An 18,118-nucleotide genomic window follows, 5' to 3' on the forward strand; every position below is an offset into this window, starting at 1 on the left:
ACCCGCCATTTTATTTTCTAGGGCCTGCTTAAAAATATATGTGGTGTTTAGGGTTTCTAATGCCGCGTACACACGACTAGGTCCGACGGTCTTCCCGACAGACTTTCTGAACGAAACGGACTTGGCCACACACGACTGGACTAAGTCCATTCAAAAGTCTGTTCATTTTGAAGGTGATGATGTAAATGGGACTAAACAAGGAAGTTCAATAGCCAGTAGCCAATAGCTGCCCTTGCATCGTATTTAGTCCATCGGACCAGCACACAGACGAATGGTTTTCCCGACTTTTAGTCCGTCAGACTTGAGTCCGTCGGACAGATTTGAAAAAAAAAATATTTCTAGGTCCGTCTGACTTTTGGGGAAAAAAAGTCTGCTGGAGCCCACACACGATCGAATTGACTGACGGATTCCGGTCCGCCGGAACCAAGTCTGCTGGAAAGTCCGATCGTTTGTACACGGCATAAGTCGTTTTCTAGCAAAAAAATTTTTTTTTTTACATGTAGGAGAGGAATATCAGAGTTACCTCAAACTGGAAGTAATTAATAAAAAATCGATTTATTTGAAAAGAAACAATCCGTTACTTAGTTAGGCCCCTTTCACACGTGCAGACCGTATAACCGTATTTCATCCATCTGTTTTCGGATGAAATGTGGACATACATGCATCCCTATGGGATAGCGAGTGTCAGCGGATGAAAATCCGCTGACACCTGATATCATCTGTCTCCACTATGGTCCGATTCTGCAGATGGAGGAAAATCCAATTTTTCTATCCGCCTGCAGAGCGGATCGGATGAACACGGACAGACGTCCGTGTTCATCCGATCCCCCATAGGGGAGAGTGGAGATCTGACAGGGCAGTCCCTGCACAGTGTCATCCGCCGGCTCAGCGGGGATCAAAGGAGCGGTTCCCCGCTGAGCAACAGATGTTCACAGGGCGGATCATCACGGATCCGTCCCGTGTGAAAGGGGCCTCACTCTGGTTGAAAAAAGACATCTAGTTCAACTAATAAAAAGGGGAAAACATAACAAAATCCTATATACACAATTCCATACCCACAGTTGATCCATAGGAAGGCAAAAAAATCCCAGCAACGCATGATCCCATTTTCTCCAGCAAGGGGAGATCCTTCCTGATCCCCCAAGAGGCAATCAGATTTTCCCTGGATCAACTGTACCTAAAAATGTTAGTATCCAGTTATATCATGTATATTTAGGAATGAATCCAGGGCTTTTTTAAAGCAATCTACTGAGTTGGACAGAGCCAGCTCTTGAGGGAATCTATTTCATGTTTTCACATTTTCACAGCTCTTACTGTGAAGAAGCCTTTCCATATTTGGAGAAGACATTTTACAACTAAACAGAACCGGAGTCCTATTCCATTATTTTTAGCTGAAGTATTCGGGTGACCGGCCTGCTTTAAACACTCTAATTTTTTCAAAGTAAACTCTTTGCCCCCCCCCCGGACACTCAGTCAAGAGCATTGGGGATGCGTGGAGAGGCAGGGGCTGGGACAGGCGGTAACTTGCCTCACGGTGGACCGCCAGCTCAATCCCAGATCCAATTACGAGCTTTTTAACTGCAGCAACTTTAATATACACCATTGGAGCTTAAATTACCTCGGCTGCTGGCACCAGATTTGCCCTGCAATAGATCCTCGTTAAAGGATTTAAAGTTTACTCATTCCAATTACAGGGCCTCGAAAGAGTCCTGCATTGTTCTGATGATAATTACAGTAGAATTAGGCTAAACTGGTATTTTCTATGTTGTGACCATTTTTGAGCAAAAGATTGTTTAACCTCTTGCTTACTGGGCATTTAAACCCCCTTCCTGCCCAGACCAATTTTCAGCTTTCAGCGCTGTCACTCTTTGAATTGCACGGTCATGCTACAGTTTACCCAAATCAAATTCTTATGATTTTTTTCACACAGATAGAGCTTTCGTTTGGTGATGTTTAATTGTTGCTGGGTTTTTTATTTTTTTGCTAAATATAACAAAAAGGAACTGAAATGTAAAAAAAAAAAAAACAACTGTTTCATAGTTTGTTATAAAATTTTTAAAACAGGTAATTTTTTCTCCTTCACTGATGTGTGCTGATGAGGCTGTGCTAATGGGCACTGATAGGTGGCACTGATAAGCACTGATGAGGTGGCACTGATAGGTGGCACTGATGGTTGGCACTGATGGGTGCACTGAATCGCACTGATAGGGGGCACTGATAAGCGGCACTGATAGGTGGCACTAATGATCACTGATGAGTGGCACTGATAGGCAGCACTGATTATTAGACACTGATGGGCATTGATTGGCAGCACTGGTGGGCATTGATGGGTGGCACTGTGGGCACTGGTAGGTGGCACTGTGGGCACTGGTAGGTGGCACTGGTGGGTACTGATAAGATTACACTGGTAGGTTGCACAGTGGGAACTGGCAGGTGACACTGGTGGGCACAGCCGTAGCTTTCTGAGCGAGGGACCAATGTCCCTCTGACAGAAGTCGGTGATCGGCTTTCAGTGTGAGGGGGAAAAAAATAGCCATTACCGAGCTTCTGTTTACATCACGTGATCAGCCGTCATTGACTGACAGATGTGGTAGGAGGCCGGGATCGTCCCCTTACTCAGATCTGTTATCAGCTGAGTCTTATAGACTCGGCTGATCACAGAGTGTGCCGCTCAAGACCCGCAGGGTTGCGCAGACTGCGCTTGCTCGGGAGGACGTCCATGGACGCCCTCCCGACAATTAAGGTCCGTGCTGCAGGCATCTTTCCGCTATAGCATGGGCGGCAAGTAGTTAATCACTTGCCGCCCGCCCACGGTCAAATGACAGAGGGACGGTGCAGCTCTCGTTCTGGATGGACATCATATGACCACGCACACCCGAACAGCCACTCCCGCATGTGTCTGCGGAGGGGCGTGCAGCGCGGCGATCACGGCTGCGCTATGTTGCTAGGACATGGTGCGACCTTGATCTCTGTAAAGAGGTACTGTGTCCAATCACAGCCGGTCACATATAAACACACGGAAGTGTCTGTGATCGGCTCTCATCGCCTCACACTGACAGAGTGTGTTGCGAGGAGAGCCGATCAGCGGCATCCCCTCAAGGGGACAGCAAGACAAGTAATCAGGGCACTAATCATCAGTGCCCTGATTACAATAAAGTGCCAGCAGTCAGTGCTACCAATCAGTGCCCATTAGTGATGCCAGTCAGTGCTGGCTATCAGTGCTGCCCATCAGTGTCACCCAGCAGTGCCGCCTATCAGTGCCCACCAGTACCACCTCTCAGTGCCACCCATCAGTGCTGCCTATCAGTGAAAACCTCATCAGTGCCCATAAGTGCCACCTCATCAGTGAAGCCTATCAGTGCCCATCAGTGCAGCCTCATCAGCTCACAACAGTGAAGGAGAAAAATTACTTATTTCCAAAATTTACTAACAGAAAATTTTGGGTCTTTTTTTTTTGTAAAAAATAAAAAACCCAGCAGTGATTAATTATCACCAAAAGAAAGCTCTATTTGTGTGAAGAAAATGATAAAAATTTCACATGGTTACAGTGTAGCATGACCACGCAATTGTCATTCAAAGTGCAACAGCGCTGAAAGCTAAAAAATGGCTTGCGTAGGAAGGGGGGACGTGCCCTGTATTGAGGTGGTTAAGTGTCCATTCACGCTACAGAAATTGCGCATTTGCTGCATGTTTTTTGCATTTGCTTTGTCGTGCATTTGACTCGTAGTTTTACATATATGTATATGCATTTTTATGTATTTATTCCTAAGCGTTTGTCCCATGAGGTTACTTCCTTCTTCTTTCTATCATTGGGCTCTTCTGTGCACTGCAATGCGCTGTGGTGCAGACTGACTGTTCAGAGGCACCTCGAAAGCCTTGCTTAATGCTGCGTACACACGACCGGACTTTCCAGCAGACTAGGTCCAACGGTCTTCCCGACGGACTTTCAGCAGAGTTCCGACGAACTTCTGAACGAATGGACGTTTTGAACGTGATGATGTAAGACGGGACTAAAAAGGACGTTCAATAGCCAGTAGCCAATGGCTGCCCTTGCGTCGTATTTGGTTCGACGAATGGTTTTCCCGATAGGAGTTGAGTTGGTCGGACAGATTTGAAACATGTTCTATTTCTAGGTCCATCAGATTTTTAAATAAAAAATGATCGGAGTATCCCACACACGATCGGAATGTCCGACGGACTGATTACATCGGACCTAGTCTGCCGGAAAGTCCGGTCAAGTGTACGCGGCATAAGGGAACCTTATACGTTTATGTGAATGTCAACAGGATGGACTTTCTCACTAGCACATTCTTGGAGTGCTTCCTAAAGGACATTAGTAGTTTGCTGGTTACTTTAACTTGTTGCCTGGAGATGCCCTTAATTCTCCAGCTTGGCACTGGTTACAGTGTTCATTACCTGGCTGATATTCAAACTTATATACTTAATACAATAACAAAGAGTGGAAGAACACAAAGGTAATATGTCACATCAGATATTAGCAAATGATTTTAAATGTAATAGTGCAACAATAACTCCAACTATGTGTTCATTAAAAATACACTATAGTAGGAGGCCTACAGCAACAATAAAGGAGCTGCAGGAATATCTGGCAAGTATTGGCTGTGTGGTACATGTGACAACAATCTCCTGTATTCTTCATATGTCTATAGGGTATGGGGTAGAGTGGCAAGACTTTTCCTAAAAAAAAATGTAGCAAAAACACATCTGAAGTCTCTCAAAAGCATTTGAGAAAATGTGTTATGGTCTGATGAAACCAAGGTTGAACTTTTTGGCCATAATTCCATAAAATATGTTTGGCGCAAAAACAATACTGCACATCACCAAAAGATCACCATACCCACCGTGAAGCATGGGGACCCCAGAAGACGAGGTTCGGGGCCACCCTGTGCAAAACCAGCTGCACAGTGGAGGTAAGTATGATATGTTTGTTATTTTTTTTTAAATGAACCCTTACAATCACTTTAAGGCTAGTTATAGATGGAGGCAGTTGCCGTGTGTTGGTTTTTGTATCGCCAATGAGGGGGTAGAGTCCTGTACTGGGCCCAGGCCCTGCCAGGTAGGGGTCAGGAGCAGACAGGGGACTCTCTTTAAATAATATAGGCATATGCACAGTAGCACAGGGGATGACATGTCAGACAGGTTGTATAGGAGGGGCCCTGTCAGGCAGGAAGTATGGGGCCCCATGATTTCCATTGGTGGATTCAATAAAAATTAAAATCTATTGAGCAAAAAAAAGTTGGCTTGGGATGAATCGCGTTTTCCTAACATAAAATAGACACATTTTAGACATATTTTACAGTAAATAAATCCACACACACAGGTGTGATGGGCCGTTGTCTGCACTCAGTTAAACGCATGGTGCAGTTTGTGCTCGGCTGTACAAAGGTTGTTATTAGGAGGAGCTGTCCCTACAGATTCCAGGCATGATCCCTCTTCTATTTATATCACTGCTGGACAGCTCTGAATGTGGCTCTGCAGCAGGAAGTCTGCGTGAAATCCTGCCCCGGCACCCGGTGACCCCGGAGAAGACAATTAACTGCCACACGATTACCTCCTGAAGCATCTGCTTGTTAATCTGGACGCCTCTGGCGGGATGCATTCACTGACACATAAACATTTATTTCCTAGTCCTTTTTGGATTCTTCCTCCCATTTTCCTACAACTTTCATAACTTCTGCTGGTTTTATTCTCAAAGCCTTTACTTGGACCAGGAGAGATGGACTACAACCTTTTTTTTTTTATGTTCGTACAAAAAATTTGCATTTTTTTCCCTCTAATATTTTATGATTAATTGATATATTTGTGGTGTAATGTAACATCATGATCTGTCCAGGTTGGTTACAAGTAAACAATTTAGAAAATTCGAGCTATGCTTGCTCTTTCACATCGTTTTATAATAGCAGATGAGTCACAAGTAGACATAAAGTAACTTGTGTCATTTTTATAACCTAAGGGACCTGAAATAAAATCTTCATACATTTTCTAATGCTGGAGCTGTAGATCACTCAAATTAATATAAATTATATAAACAGAAATGCTAATCTTTCTTCCAGTCCAATGAGAGCTATATTACTGAAAATTTAGGGTTGAAAATAATATATTTATTAACAATTTTACAGATAACACGGTGAACAACAACATTAAAAAAAAATCACAATCCAGAGACAGTCACAAGTAAACATGGGTAAGGAGTCAACCCAATGGCTATCGCCCACAGCTTGACTCCTATTCTATAACATTGTTGCACTAGGGTGGAAGACCGTCTCTTGTAATGCCGCGTACACACGACCGGACTTTTCGAGGGACTAGGTTCGGCGGTCTTTCCGACGGAGTTTCGGCGGAGTTCCGACGGACTTTCCGAATGAACGGACTTGGCCACACACAATCACACCAAAGTCCGACGGATTCGAACGTGATGACGTACGACTGGACTAGAATAAGGAAGTTCATAGCCAGTAGCCAATAGCTGCCCTAGCGTTGGTTTTTGTCCGTCGGACTAGCATACACACGAACGGATTTCTCGGTCCGGCGGAGTTCTGGTGGAAAAATGTAAAACATGTTCTATTTCTAAAGTCTGCCAGATTTTTGGCAAGCAAAGGTCCGATGGAGCCCACACAAGATCGAATTGTCTCGTTCCATCGGACCTTTGCTGTCAAAAAGTCCGGTCATGTGTACGCGGCATAACAAAGAATAATTCTGGCTAATGAGCCTTGATGTTCATAACAAAAATTTACGTATGTAAGTTTTAGAGAGTAAAAAGACAGAACCAAGCCAGAGAAAGGAAAGAGACAAAAGGAAGAAAAAGAGAAAGGGAAGGGGAAAAGTGATTCAGAGGGGTGCGGGAATTAAGAAAGAGAAAGACAAAAAAGGGGGGGGGGAGACAAGGAGGAACGAAAGGGGGGCTGCTGAGGAGACATTCATATAGAGAAGTAGATGTTAGGGTAGAGGATGGTGGACTAATGAACACATGCACAAGTGCACCCCATAGGTTGGAAGCCTGTTAGGATAATCCTGACAGGTTCAACAGTATATTCGTGAGGGTATCTGAGGCGGAAAAAGCGGAGCCAGATAGACCACAGCACTTTGTACTCATCATAAGTGTCTTTATCAAGGGCCAACATCTCCTCTATTCGTATGGTATCATTCATAATCGTGACCCAACGTGACAAGGGAGGAGTGGTGGTTATCTCCCAATATGATGGAATGAGCTGTCTCGCTGAAGACATAAAACAGTGTAGGAGGTTCTGTTTCTGTGCCGTTATAGACCCAGGGAGTATGGAGAGGAGAGCGATCTTTGAGGAGATCGATAGCGTCTCATCATAAATGTTATTATAGCATTCAAATACCTAAGTCCAGAAGGAGCTGATATTACTGGAAATGTAGGCAGTCTCATTGGACATCATTGGAATGGCAGTTGGTGGCTGTTAGCCTCTAAGTCAGGGAAAGTCAAACCTCCAAAAAACTAGGAAAATTTTTACATAGTTACATTGGTCCAGCTAGGATGTATATATATATGTGCCATATCTGGGGGATCCCTGTGGAAGCTGACATTCAGTGTAGTAGACACCACTACTACAGCAATCACCACTAGCTTTGGGGTCCTGCTGCTTGCAGAATATAGGAGGTCACACACTAATGCAGGCACCATTCAGAGAACATCTTGCTTTTTCTCACTGAATGTAAAGAATTCTTTGATTGGGTGGGGTGGAGATCATGATATCACTGACCCACAACTCCACCTCATCCAGTCAGAAAACGCTTTGCACTCATTGAGAAAATGCAAAGTGTTCCCTAAATGGCATTCATGCCGATTAAGCAGCCTCCTATGTTTACAGTGTAGCAGGGCAGCAGCTTGGCACGGGACCCTGAAGCCAGTGGAGACCACTGTAGTAGCGGTGCCTGCTACAGTGATTTTCAGCTTCCCACAGGTATGGCACATACATACTATATAACTAAACCTAAACTTCCACTATAAAGTGTAAATAAACTTTCTTTTAATATTCAGTATACATACAAGATATGGTTATCTGAAGCTTTCCCTTTCAGAGTTTTCTTCATTATTTCAGCAGCTGACATAAAGCTACGCATTCTCAGTTTGCCATTCTTGCCGGCATCCTTGCCATGCCGGAATCTTCAAAGAGCTTTGCCAGGATAACGCCAGTCTCAAAACCCAATTTGATCCCCACTATTGGCATTTAAGCTGTGCATTCTGAAACAGCTACGCCATCTGTATCACATACAGTGGATAGAAAATGTCTACACGCCCCTGTTAATATGTCAGGTTTCAGTGATGTAAAAAAAAATAGACAAAGATGAATCATTTCAGAACTTTTTCCACCTTTAATGTGACCTATAAACTGTACAACTCAATTGAAAAACAAACTGGAATCTTTTAGGCAGGGGGAATTAAAAATAAAAAACGAAAATAATGTGGTTGTATAAGCCCCTGTACACACGGTCGGACATTCTGCCAACCAAATCCGTTGAATTTTGTCTGACGGATTGTGTCCGAAACTGTTGCATACACACGGTCGGATCGGAATTCTCTACACATGATCGGAGTATGTCCGATCGGACCAGTTTGTCGGAAAATATTTCCAACAAGTTGGAAAATTGGGTCCGACGGATATTCCGACGGAATCAGTCCGATGCATACCACACACAGTTGGATTATCCGACAGCACGGTCCGATAGGACACATTCCGACGGATTCTCCGACCGTGTGTACAAGGGCTAAGCGTGCACACCCTCTTATAACTAGGGATGTAGCTGTGTTCAGAATTAAGCAATCACATTTAAACTCATGTTAAATAGGAGTCAGTACACACCTGCCATCATTTAAAGTGCCTCTGATTGTACCCCAAATAAAGTTCAGCTGTTCTAGTAGGTCTTTCCTGACATTTTCTTAGTCGCATCCTACAGCAAAAGCCATGGTCCGCAGAGAGCGTCCAAAGCATCGGAGGGATCTCATTGTTAAAAGGTATCAGTCAGGAGAAGGGTACAAAAGAATTTCTAAGGCATTAGATATACCATGGAACACAGTGAAGACAGTCATCATCAAGTGGAGAAAATATGGCAGTCACATTACCAAGAACTGGACGTCCCTCCAAAATTGATACAAAGATAAGAAGAAAACCAGTTAGGGAGGCTTCCAAGAGGCCTACAGCGACATTAAAGGAGCTGCAGGAATATCTGGCAAGTACTGGCTGTGTGGTACATGTGACAACAATATCCCGTTTTTTTCATATGTCTGGGCTATGGGGTAGAGTGCAAGACTTTTCCTACAAAGAAATTTAGCAAAAACACATCTGAAGCCTCTCAAAAGCATTTGGGAAAATGTGTTATGATGAAACCAAGGTTGAACTTTTTGGCCAGAATTCCCAGAAATATGTTTGGTGCAAAAACAATTGTGCACATCACCAAAAGAACACCATACCCACCGTAAAGCGTGGTGGTGGAAGAATCATGCTTTGGGGCTGTTTTTCTTCAACTGGAACAGGGGCCTTAGGGCCGGTTCACACAGCGAGGCGATGCGAGGCGACACGGCTCGCCTCGCCTCGCTCCCGCAAGTCGCCCCCGTTCTGTACAATGGAACCGTTCTGAGAGGAGCGACTCGAGTCGCTCCGACTCAGAAAAAAGGTTCCTGTACTACTTCTGGGCGACTTCGGGGGCGACTTGCATTGACTTCTATACAGAAGTCCTCTGCAAGTCGCCGCTGAGGTCCCCGCAGACGCCTCGCCGCGCCTCGCTGTGTGAACCGGCCCTTAGTCAAGGTAAAGGGAATTATGATCAGTTCCACATACCAGTCAATATTGACACAAAACCTTCAAGGCTTTTGCTAGAAAGCTAAATATGAAGAAGAACTTCATCTTTCAGCATGACAACAACACAAAGCATACATCCAAATCAACAAATAAATGTCTTCACCAGAAGATTAACGTTTTGGAAAGGCCCAGCCAGAGCCCAGATATGAAAATCTGTGGGGGTATCTGAAGAGGGCTGTGCACAGGAGATGCACTCGCAATCTGACAGATTTGGAGTGTTTTCGTAAAGAAGAGTGGGCAAATATTGCCAAGTCAAGATGTGCCATGCTGATAGAATCATACCCTAAAAGACTGAGTGCTGTAATAAAATTAAAAGGGGTTTCAACAAATTATTAGTTTACAACCTATCTAAGTTGAAGTGTAACTAAAGGCAAATCTTTTTTTCGTTTTGGATAGATTACAATTTACAGAGGTGTTAACACCCCTGTCAGTTTTTAATGCTGTCTGTGCCCACCATTAGGGAGATTCACCTTCTCTATTTGTCCTGTTTACAGTTATCATCAAAAGTGAAAGTAAAATAAAATCCCAAATGTTGGGTTGACATCATAACAGTAATAGAGAGGAGATCTTCTAATGGGGACAGTAGTTCTGGTGACCCTAGTGACATTCCAGTATTACTTTGGAGGGATTTTCTCTCACTTCTTGTTTTGGCTATGGGGCAGGAAGTGAAAGGGAGATATCCCCTATGGGACACAGATGGTAAAGGAAAACCTGACAGGGGTTAAAACACTCTCTTATTTACCAGACATGCTGTGTTTCTATGCCTGTTTAATGTAGTGCTCTATGCCAGCCTTTTTCGACCAGGGTGCCTTCAGGTGCCTTGGCAATATGCCTACAAATTTGCCCAAAAATTGTATACAAGCCGGCGGGTGGATGAAGCCTGCCTTTTAGTTACACAAAACCACGGGTTTTCATTTGCACCATTACAACAGTCTAGACCCGCCTTTCTCAACGTTTTTACCCCAGAGGAACCCTTGAAGTAATACTCAGGTCTCAGGGAACCCCCGGGGATTAGTCTATCAGGGGTTATTGGAAAAGCACCCCTTACACAGGTGGAGGTCAGTGGGAGAAATACTCCACTTGTAGTGGTGATAAGAATGTCATCTTCACTGGCTCCGCCAATGGTAGTGTTGGACCTAGAACTATGAAGGTCCCATCAGATGGGAGGTCATTTAGCCACACCTTAAGGAACCCCTAGCCAACCAAGGAGGAACCCTAGTTGAGAATGGCTGGTCTAGACGTTGGCGTCCTAACAACCAATTATATCATTGGTTGATAAGGAGGACACTACGCCCCCTGCAGAGCATCCTTGTTTGCCCAACCCATACCCCCTCTGTCTGCACTGGAGTCACATTAGCTGAGAGTGAAGAAGAGAAACTGAAGGAGAGGAGAAACCCTGGAATACTAGTCTGTATCAGTGTGCAAAGGTGTATTTGCCTTGGAAAAATAAATCACCTCCAACCCTGGGTGTCCTACATGTGTGGATGTGATGCATTATGTAAAACGATTAGTTTATTTACATTTTAAAATGGGGTGCTTCGAGATTGTGCATCATTTTAAAGGGTGCCTTGCTCTATGCATTGTACTAGACCTCTGGCTGTATTGTCACCTACCAAAAAAAAAAAGAATAAAAAAAAAAAAATCCCTTACCCCTTCCAAAATGAAAAAAAAAAATGGCTTCAGTTGTATTATATTAAAAACGTTATGCCCACTTTTGCATTACTTTCGATACAGCCCTCGTATAAATTCCTATAATAAATTCGATTTTCACTTGAAAATCTTTACATGCATGAGTACATTTGGAAGCGCAGAAAGCATGCTTTTGCTCCAATATATGGTGATTTCAACTTTTTTACGATTACTTCATAACTTTTATACTTACCTGTTTGACCAGCTCCTTGTACCTGTAAGTCCATAAACATTCTTACTAACTCTTGCAAACCAGCTTAGATTTTTTTAAGTTTAGGAACTCCCTCCCCCAGTAACACGAAGACATGCTGAATGGTGGGAGTATAAAAAAAACAGCTAGAATATTAGCCACAAGGCGTAAAAAAAAGAGAAAAACCTGCTGGAGCAGAAAAGCAGAGCCCTCATCCTGCCAGCAAAACATAGTGGCACTGTTCAGCAGATAGCAGCATAGTCAGACAGGGAGGGGCAGATAGCGAGAGAGGCCATTGTTCTATTCAAGACCGGTGGCCCTCTGCAAAACTCATCAGAACTCTTCACTAAAGGAAATGCTCGCTGTGAGCCTGCAAGCGAGGTGCTGACAAGTCAGGAAGGGCTACATGCTAAAAAAAAAACAAAAAAAAAAAAGAATAGAAGATAAAAAAGAAGAAAAAAAAAAAACAAAAAAAACTTTTTTGTATTGGCCACTTAGAACTTTTTCAAGCCGGCTGCCAGGTGGGGTTAAGGTAACCATAGAGACATTATGATGTCATGATTGGAGGAGCATGTCAAGGCAGCCAAACCAACATGTTACAGCGTTAAAAAAAAAAAAAAGTCTCATAAGCTGCAAGCAGTTTTCCAGCAAGTACAGGAGGTAGATGTGGCTAGTTTGGACCTGACTTAGCAAAAAGGATTAAAACTTTCTATTCATGGTCACACTCAGGACATCAGGTTGGATGGCTTAAGGATTTTGCTGGATGTCTGATCACCAACACTCAGGTAAACCAACATACCAATGCATGCCAACCTCTGGCAATCCTTTCTTTAATGTGACTGCATTCTGTGCATTCTTATCGAGCAAACATGCGAGATCTTGTTTGCAGAATGAAAGTGTTGCTGTTGAATTTGCTACTTTCGCAGCTTCCAGGAACACCAACGACCTGAAAAGGGGAAATCTGTCGTTTTCGATGCACAATGCCGTGTGGGTTTAAACTTTTACCACCTGTGTTACAGTTAAATAAAGCCTTGGAGGCGTGTAAACATAGGTAGCGTGTCTAGTTCAACAAGGCAAATCATTTACTGTGAAAGAAAATCAAAAGGTTATTTTATACAAAAAAAAAAAAAAAATTGAAATATTAAAATGGTGTATATTGGTGTTTTAGTCCCGTAATTTAATTTTTTTCCCCTGATCATTGTAAAGGTGGAATGGCTAAATGTTTGTTTTCTAGAGTTTAAAATCTTGCCCCTGGTATTTTGTGTGATGGGGGGCATACATGTATGTCAATGAGTACTTGCCATTGAACAGATCTGTAATGTCATAAAGTAGATTGTTTTTCCTGGTTTGTTACTATTTGGATCAGCATAACCTTTCAATATTGTGCTGACTCTGCACTATCTCTAGAATTCAGGCATTGGGTTCTGTCCATAGCACTCTGTACAGAGTTATGGCCCGTACACACGATCCGAATATCGTACGAAAACGGTCGTCCGAGGAAGGATCGTACGATTTTTGGTTCGTGTGTACACAACTTTCGACAGCCGATCAAGACCGTTCATCCGATATTATTCGATCGGACATGCACGGAAATTTTCCTCGTACGATTCCAAATCGTACGATTTTCGTTTAGTCAGTATAGTTGTCGTCCGAAAATGAAATATAAATACATTACAACACATGACATCACTTTTCGAATTTTCGTTACTTTATTTAGCTATTAAATTTCTGCTTGCGATTATTAACCGAAAACGGCCGTATGATCGGTCGTCCGATATTCAGATCGTGTGTACGGGGCATTAGGCATGGAAAGGACTGATTTTCAGCTTCTGATTGCATAAGGGTATCAAGAATTTAACCACTTCAGCTCTGGAAGGTTTAACCCCCCCCCCCACCTTCATGATCAGACCACTCTTTGCTAGGCAGCACTGCAATATTTTAACTGGCAATTGCACGGTTGTTGCGACGTTGTACCCAAATAAAACTGATGCCCTTTTTTTCCCCCACAAATAGAGCTTTTTTTTTGGCGATATTTGATCATCCCTGCGTTTTTTTATTTTTTGCGCTATATATAATAAAAAGACTAACAATTTTGAAAAAAACAAAAAAAAACTAAATTTTTTTCTTTCTGCTATAAAACATAAAAAGAAAAAAATCTAATTTCTTCATCAGTTTAGGCCAATATGTATTCTGCTACATATTTTTGGTAAACAAAACCCAAAAAAGCGTATATTAATTGGTTGTGCACACAATTTATAACGTTTACCAACTATATTTATGGAGTTTTTTTATTTATTTATTTGTTTTTTACTAGTAATGGCGGTGATCTGTGACTTATAGAGGGACTGCGATATTGCGGCGGACGAACTTACACTTTTGACACTTTTTTGTTGGGGACCAGTGACATTAATACAGTGATCAGTGCTAAAAAAATATGCACGGTCACTGTACTAATGACACTGACTGGGAAAGGGGTAACATGAGGTGTGATCAAAGGGTTAACTGTGTGCCTAGCCTGTGTTCTTGTACAGTGTGGGAGGTGCTTTTCCTAGGGGAAGGCATTGAACCATGTCCCTGCTTTGCAGGAACACAGGATCCATGCCTTCCCTACTGACAGAACGGCAATCTGCCTTGTTTACATAGGTAGACTGCCATTCTGCCTCTGTACCGAATGATCGATGGGTGCCGGCGGACATTGAATCCATGGTTTCTGCTGCGTATAGTCACAGCAGGAACAAGCCGGAATTCGCACCTGCTTCCGAATCTCGTATATATATGTGCACAACTGCCACCCTGTAGCAGTAAAACTGCTATAGGGTGGTCAGCAAGTGGTTAATATAGGTAAAAAAAATAGCCTGCCCATTACTCTGTGGGGGGATTTACTAAAACTGGAGCAAACAGAATCGATGGCAGCTGTGCATAGTAACCAATCAGCTTCCAAGTTTTATTGTCAAAGCTTAATTGAACAAGCTGAAGTTAAAAGCCGATTGGCTACCATGCACATCTGCACCAGATTCTGTTTACTCCAATTTTAGTAAATATCCCCATAGGTCTTGGATCCTTCTGTAAATTCTTACTTATACACAGTGTTATTATAAAGTAGTATTTAAAGGATAATACAATATAATTCAAGCCAGCTGTTGTTTTGGTTTTAGTTTATATGTAATTTAAATTTGTGTATGGCGAAACATTCTGGTTGTTTATGTATTAACAAAAATGTATTGACCATTACTATGTGATCAGTAAACACATTGGTGTGGGTGTGGCCATGAGTAAAGACAGTGTCAGGCTGACTCAGTAAAGCTGGCCATATCCCCGTAGAATTTCAATCAAAAATGTTTATTTTTGGAATGTTGGTTCAATTTCTAATGGTTAGTGGGGTCATATCGACATTTGTTTTTGACTGTAGTGATGAGAAAATTTGAACTAGTGGGCTAGAAATTTATTTTTAACAAACCTTTTTGTTATGTCTGGGATTCGGTTCAAATATTAGTTCTGGAAGCAATTTTAAGGGCTTTCAAAGGAATTTAGTTGACCCAATGATGGCAATGATTGATTTTAGGTGAATGATTGATTTTCTATGAAGGTAAAATCTAACTGTGTATGACCAGACAAGGGCAGAGAGGAATGATGATATGCTAACTGCAGTAACCTGTAGTATTCATATTTCTAATAGTCAGACCAGCAGTTGGTATGTGTATGGACAGCCTGAGCTTTGGGTGAGCTGTGCACACAGGGAGTGCATTAATCATTTTTTTTACAGTAGTAATAATATTTCAAATTACCTCTTATTGGCCTTCTCCAAATTAGTAGGCAAAAAGTGAGACCCTCAATTTATGAATTTTTATGGTTGGTGACCACATGTTTGCAGTTGTAGAGGCTGACAGCCTCCAACCCTGCCGTCACAGGCTGGCCAAGTAGTAGCTATGGCAGTCTAGTGATGAGACATTGCTCCATTGGTGATCAGTAGGGATGAGCCAGATGTTCGAGTCGAATGTAAGTTCAACTCGAACATTAGGTGTTCGCCGAACAGCGAACATTATGTGGTGTTCGTGGCAAATTCGAAAAGCCACGGAACACCATGAAAGTCTATGGGACACTAACATGAAAAAACAAAAGTGCTCATTTTAAAGGCTTATATGCAAGTTATTGTCATAAAAAGTGTTTGGGGACCTGTGTCCTGCCCCAGGGGACATGTATCAATGCAGAAAAAAGTTTTAAAAGCAGACGTTTTTTTCGGGGTTAATAATGCTTAAAGTGAAACAATAAAAATGAAAAGATATTCCTTTAAATATCGTGCATGGGGGGGTGTCTGTAGTCTGCCTGTAAAGTGGCACAGTTTACCGTGTTTAGAACAGTGCCACAGCAAAATGACGCTTCTAAAGGAAAAAAGGTAATTTAAAACTGATCGCAGCTGTAATGAATTGTCGGATCTCAGCAATATAGATAAAACTCATTGAAACGAACAGAATGGGTTCCTCTCCAGTCCATTACCAGGCCCTTCAGGTCTGGTATGGATATTAAGGGGAACCCTCCACCAAATAAAAAAAAAATGGCGTAGGCCCCCCCCAAATCTATACCAGATCCTTCAGGTCTGGTATGGATTTTAAGGTGAACCCTGGGCCAAAATTTGAAAAAAAAAAATGGTGATTGTATGGCTTTGTTAATAGTCAAAACCATGACATGGCTTTGTTTAGCAACAAACCTAAGCCATGGAGAAAGCGGGTGAGAATATGGCTTATGTTAAAGAGCACTGCATGTTTGTAGGTTTAAGTTTAACTTTTTTCACTTTGTGGTTCTGAATTTTAGCAAAATAAAATAATTCACAGATATATCAAGTTAAAAGGAATCATCTATTAGTCCATTGTTAGTAGCAGTAAAACAAGAACTTTATGAATATTGTGTTCTGCATAATACAAACCAGTGACTGGTATCTGGTCCCGTCGACAAGGCTACTTTTTTTTTTGTCAGGGCCCATGGTTATAAGAAGACTAAGCTAGTATTTATTTTTCTACTGTAAAGGGGAAGGCCTCTCTTATGAGTTACAGCTTACAGTCATATGAAACCCTCAGTTTTTGTAAGCACTTTCAGCAGCTGAGTATGCAGCTTCCTTATCTTTTAATCCTTGCCTATATTCCAATTTATGATGATGCCGTGGACCACTGCCCCAGGTTTCCTGTTTCAGGGTGGCTCCTTTCTATTGCAGCATCCAATGGAGCCACCCTTGCATGCAGGGACTAGAGTTGTGTCTCCCTACACTGTGTGCATCAATAGAAACACACATCCACATAACCTAGGATGGCAACGCACTCCTCTGCTTCTTCTTACACTCCCCTCCATTCATCAAACTAACAAACTGACTGGAGACTAAACTGTCCACGGTTAACTCTGTCCTGTGAAGACCAGAAGTTCAGGGAAGCAGCACTGAGAGAGTAGGAGCCAGCAGCAAAGTTTAAACTGCAGGTGCTGGGGTACAAATTTTAGCAGATCGTTTACTGAGGAATGTTTATTTTATTGTACTCGGTGTGTTTAGCTAAACAACACTAATTGTTTAATAGTACTTTAACTAAAGTTAAATAAGCCTTTGTGCCCGTTTACTGCTTTTTATTCGTGCCTTACGTGAACTCGTGTTGTTTTTTTGGTGGAAAGCCGAAGATTGGGGTTTTAAGGTGAGGCTGAGTGATACATTGTGATCTGTTGATAATGAGCAGGATGTGAACAATACAAAAATGACAGCCTCGGGTACTATTCACAGAGGAGCTGTGAATAATACCCATTTTAAAGGCATTAAAAAAACCTGGCTTGTTTTCACAGGATTATGAGTTTGTTGGTTTTTGGCTAAACGTTTTATGATTTCACAGTAAACAGCATCATGCCTGGCCCCGGTCATTCGTTATCCACTGAATGTAATGACATGAAGCAACTTTGCAAAGATTGGTTTATTTAAAGGACAATCGCGTTATGTTTTTGTTATTTGATATTTTTGATTACAATTTTATTATTTTTCGAGAAACCACTAAGGCCGCGTACACACGCGCGGACTGTTCGCCCAACTTTGTCCGTCAAACAGTTTCGGCAAACAGTCCGCTCAAAATTAGCATGGACGGACATGGCCACACACGACGAACGAACAGTTTGCTGAAACCGTGCGCGATGACGTGAACGGCACGTACGACGGGACGAAAAATACGACGTCCTATACACTGCATTATAACTTTCGGCGTGTTAAGCCTTTCTGAGCATGCACGGAACTTAGTTTGTCGAACAAGCCTACACACGGGCGGACTGTTCGCTCAAACAAGGTTTCAGCGGACAGTTTTACGGAATTTCCGAAAAACCTTGTTCGTCAAACTGTCCGCTGAAACTGTCCGCTGAAAGCCCACACACGAGCGGA

At 42.5% G+C, this 18,118-nt stretch overlaps 1 protein-coding gene across 10 annotated transcripts in view; it reads left to right on the plus strand.

The window, feature by feature from the left end:
* The window catches only part of KIAA1217 (KIAA1217 ortholog), a 954,123-nt gene that overhangs the window by 499,165 nt on the left and 436,840 nt on the right, over positions 1 to 18,118 (plus strand). Inside the window, exon 1 of one of the 10 annotated variants that reach the window (XM_077490976.1) lies at positions 11,632 to 12,509. The exons of the other annotated variants lie outside the window; for them this stretch is intronic. The gene's annotated coding sequence lies outside the window, so the exon portion shown is untranslated. Of the gene's footprint in view, positions 1 to 11,631; positions 12,510 to 18,118 lie in introns of those variants that run through there. 10 annotated transcript variants of the gene reach the window in all.

This window comes from Lithobates pipiens, unplaced genomic scaffold (assembly GCF_037356315.1).
Source record: "Lithobates pipiens isolate NorthernLeopardFrog02 unplaced genomic scaffold, aLitPip1_a1.2 Scaffold_19, whole genome shotgun sequence".
Classification (NCBI taxonomy): Eukaryota; Metazoa; Chordata; class Amphibia; order Anura; family Ranidae; genus Lithobates; species Lithobates pipiens.